Here is a 4,132-nt window from a genome sequence, read left to right on the forward strand (position 1 = left end):
AGCAGTTGGGGTCTCATAACAATGTATGTTTAAAAAAAAAAAAAAAATTCTGTATGGGAGACTAACTTGAAATGTAAACTTCATTTAATTACATCAATAAAAAAAAAAAAAAAAAAACTGTCTCTTTTCATACTAAGAAACTGCTCTCTCCCAACCTGAAAAAAATTGCACTATAGAAGTCTGACTGATTCCCCATTCTTCCAAATTATCATAATTTTAAAATATAAAACATTTGTTGTTTCCCCAGCCAAAGATAGGCAGGGGATATAAGATCGTGAGTTCTTCCCCTAGAGTGCTCTCAGCCGTGTGACCTTAGGCAAGTCACTATCTGTGGGTTTTAGATTCCTAGATATAAAATGAGAAGGTTGAACTGGATGAATTTCCAGGTCCCTGAATTATAAACTGTCTATAAAACATTACTCAAACAAATTATATTACGGCTTATACATTATTTATAGATTTACCTTTTTAATGTCAGCTATAATTTATTGTAATTAAAATCTTCCTAGCTCAGTGTAATTATTAGTCACCACAAAGAAAAGAACTGAGTATATGAATATACTGAGTATATGAATTTCATAGTCAAAAATTTCTTAGCTGGCACCTAGCCTGAGAGAGTACTCTAATTTGGCAGCTGTGATTAAGACATAAGGTCTAACTAAAGTTAACCAATATTCAGATTTAACTAACATTTATTAAGTACCTATAATGTGCCAGGCATAGTGCTGGAGTCCATGAAAAGAGTAAGAGGGGGTCCATGCCCTTGAGGGCTCATAGTCCTTGAGTTGTGCTTGTGTAGACCGTGTGTGATGCTCATGTAATTCTGGGTTATATTAGCTTCTTTTTGCAGATTGGGAACCTGAGGCTCAGAGATGTGAAGTAGTAACTGGTACAAATATAATCGGCCTAACTGGTTTTAAATCCACACTTTCTACAATACCTCAAATTTCCTCTTATTTCTCAATGAAAGCAAAATGTATAAAGTATCAATATGGAAAAGAGTAACAACCCCTTGCAGCTAGGTTGTATCAGAAATGTTAATGTGTTTGGGTCTCACAATTCTTTGGGACAGGTGAGTGTCACACAATTTTACAAATAAGGAAATACTCAGTGCAGTTAAGTGACTTACCCAAGGCTACATGGCTGTTAAGTGGCAGAGCCAGTGTCTTTCAAATCAATTCCTGCAATTAATACAGTCCCTTGGATCAATCTTCAAAATCCAGCTGTGGCCAAGAATAAAAGTATATAGTATCAAACATTTCTTTCTTGGTGAAACAAAGTATTGGTTTTTTGGGTAATGAACATTTCTCCAATATTCCATGTCAAAAAGAAATTCAGAGGAATGTTCATGCGACCCAATTATGTGATGCAAATTTACATAATTTACCTAACAAGCAGACTTGAAGATTTTGCAAAAATGAGAAAAAACTGCTCTGGAAACTCTTCCCAATAACTGTGTATCTTATGTTTTAGCTCTGAATTTATCTAATTGACTGAAAATACTACTAGTTCTACCGACATCACTTCCAACGAATAAGAAACAATAAACTGCATATTGCTATTTTAATCTTTCTGCAATCTTAAAACAGTTCTACCAGCACAGTGGGGAGAATGACAGCATGAAAAGAGGCGGCACGGTGGTTTGACCTACATATCTTCTAATGCAGTTTCCTGTCTTGGTCTTACATTTCTTTGCTACTATTTCTTACACTAGCTAAAATGAATCTGAAAAATCAAAGAATGCTTACTTGTCTCACCTGGGATGCAACTATCTTATTGACTACGGTTAAGTAAGCATAAAAAGTTCACTGACAGAGCCGAAAAGCGCGTCTTTAATAGAATTGCTGACGTAAAGGAAGCGAGGGCTCAGACTTTCTCTTGTAATCAATAGCGCAACCCATACACTGAGTCAGAGCAGAGTAGCGAAAAAAGTAAACTCAAGGAGGTGATAAACCCAGTAAATGTCTGAGAAGAGCGATACAAACTGATAGCAAATTACAGCCCACTGGAGGGAGGAAAAAGATTGCCTACAGGCTGGAATTGTGGCCTTCACCTAATTAACCATCCAGGCCTTGCACACAAACCATTCTCTCCGAATGCCTCCGGGTCTTAAAAGGTGGGCGCTTTTCCCAGTGATCTCAGAAGAAGATACAGTACTTGCAGAAGCCCAGGATTGCTTCTCTAGCCTAGCTTTTCCTACACTAAGCAGTGACTGAAAGGCTGGGGCGATAGAGGCTGAAAAGAGTAAGTAAGAAACGCAGCGAGTACACTGTTGTTAACTCTATCTCGGCGGCCTAAGAGGTTTCACATCTGCAGAGAACGCAGCGACGCTGGCGGCGGGCCTGCCTACGGACCCGGCTGCTGACAGTTTGTAGGGACCGGCAGCTTCCCCCCACCCCCTGCAGGCGGGCCCGGGGTCTCAGCGAGGGGCTCCAGAGGCCTTGCTGTGGTCGGCACAGAGAACTCAAAGGGAGCACGGCACTTGGGGCGTGTGGCGAGCACCGGCCGGTGTCGACCGGCTGAGGAGGAAGCAGGCGCCGGCAGAGGCCTGAGGGGAGAACGCACATGGCCGGCAGCGGCGCTACCAGCGGGCGGAGGGGCGGCGCCGGGGCGCGGTACCTGCGGTCAAGCGGTGGCTGCTGCTTCCGCGAGCCTCCTTTGGCCGGCCAGAAGCCCGGCCGTGCCCTTCCCCTCGTCCCAGCCCGCTTCTCTCCCGGCTCTTTTCCCTCGTTTCCCTCTCCTCACCCGGAGCTCCAAAATGGCGGCGCTAGGGACGGATCACGTGAGCCGCGGGCAGGTCAGGTGGCTCAAGTGGCGGGCGGCGGGGGCGGGGCGATGCCCAGGCCCCGCCCACGGGCGTCCCGGGCCGTCGGGGTTGGGCGGCAGGCCCCCCGCCCTCGTCCCAATTCCCGGCCTGCGGGCCGGCTCCGGGACTTGGTTGCCCGGCTCTGATGGCCCCTGCGACACCCTGTCAGTGGTGAGCTAGGTCTAGAAGTCAGTGTGCATTCACTTTGGAGTCTCCCCACATCGCCCACATCTGTGTGGGCTACACTGATCACCCTCAGACCTCCCAGTGGCTTTCATTTATGGGCACTGACAACCTTTTCAGCGCCACTTCTGAATTTGTGTTAAATCTGGAAGCTACTTCTTTTGGTTGGGCTATACCTTTTGTGGTATTCTTGGCTAAAATGCAGACGCCCTAGGTTCATGGTTGGGATGACTTTGCAGTTATGCCTGATGAGGTATAGAGCTGGCCCTGGGAAATCAATTTGCTTGAGAGACTCAGGGTTTTCAGGGAAAGAATTATTCTAGGCAGGGAGGATTATCCAATAGGTCAGGTAAGCACCGTGCTTTCCTTGATTACCAGAAGATCTGTAGTGAACAATCTCACATTTTTTCACCACGTCGAAGATTCTGCTTCTAGGTATGGCTGGCATCAGTCTCTCTCAACCACATTGCATCTTCCTACAGAATCAAAGCTTCTTTTCAAATTTATAATCCCTGACAAGAACGGATACCCAGTAAACCAGGTAAGCACAGGCTCGCTTGTGCTTACTTACTAATCTGTAGTCACTACAAATTAGTAAGTAAGCACAAGCGAGCCTGTGCTTACCTGGCTTACTAGGTAATCCACCCCCAATTCTAGGGGTTGTAGGGCCAGACTTGGTAGCCTGAACCGGTAGCACAGCCTCAGTTCTCTGAGGGCAATGAGGGCAGTGTGGTGTTTGTCATTTGCATCTGTCTCATGAAATACACACCAGGGTATAAGCAGCCCTGTCTGGGTTTCCTACTAACAGTGAAATACAAAGTGAGTGAGGCATTGCACCCAACTTCACCAAGAATGCAGGACAGTTTTGGCATACTAGGAACTACATGAGGGGTGCTTGGGTCTAGACTCAGCTGGTGGGCCAGGAACAGGAGACAGGGAATAGAAATGAAGATTCTACTCACAGGAATGGACTGGACTTATGAGATACCTCTTGAGGACTTCCAGATGTGTTTAGAGATCTTTGCAGCAGGCGGGCTCTCACTTAACAAGTGGGAGGAAGATCTAGCAAAATTAAGAGTCATTGTTTGGACATGAGTCAGAATTGACTAGATGGCAATTGGGTTTTTTGTTTTTTTTTTTACT

At 45.4% G+C, this 4,132-nt stretch overlaps 1 protein-coding gene across 5 annotated transcripts in view; it reads right to left on the reverse strand.

Moving 5' to 3' along the window:
* The window catches only part of ZNF507 (zinc finger protein 507), a 46,082-nt gene extending 43,298 nt beyond the window's left edge, over positions 1-2,784 (reverse strand). For 3 of the 5 annotated variants that reach the window (XR_002823209.1, XM_023726955.1, XM_023726954.1), the window contains exon 1: positions 1,130-2,310. The gene's annotated coding sequence lies outside the window, so the exon portion shown is untranslated. Of the gene's footprint in view, positions 1-1,129; positions 2,311-2,619 lie in introns of those variants that run through there. The other 2 variants (XM_012554202.2, XM_004371620.3) reach the window with 2 other exon arrangements.
* Positions 2,785-4,132: the final 1,348 nt, after the last annotated feature.

This window comes from Trichechus manatus, unplaced genomic scaffold (assembly GCF_000243295.1).
Source record: "Trichechus manatus latirostris isolate Lorelei unplaced genomic scaffold, TriManLat1.0 scaffold00014, whole genome shotgun sequence".
Taxonomy (NCBI): Eukaryota; Metazoa; Chordata; class Mammalia; order Sirenia; family Trichechidae; genus Trichechus; species Trichechus manatus.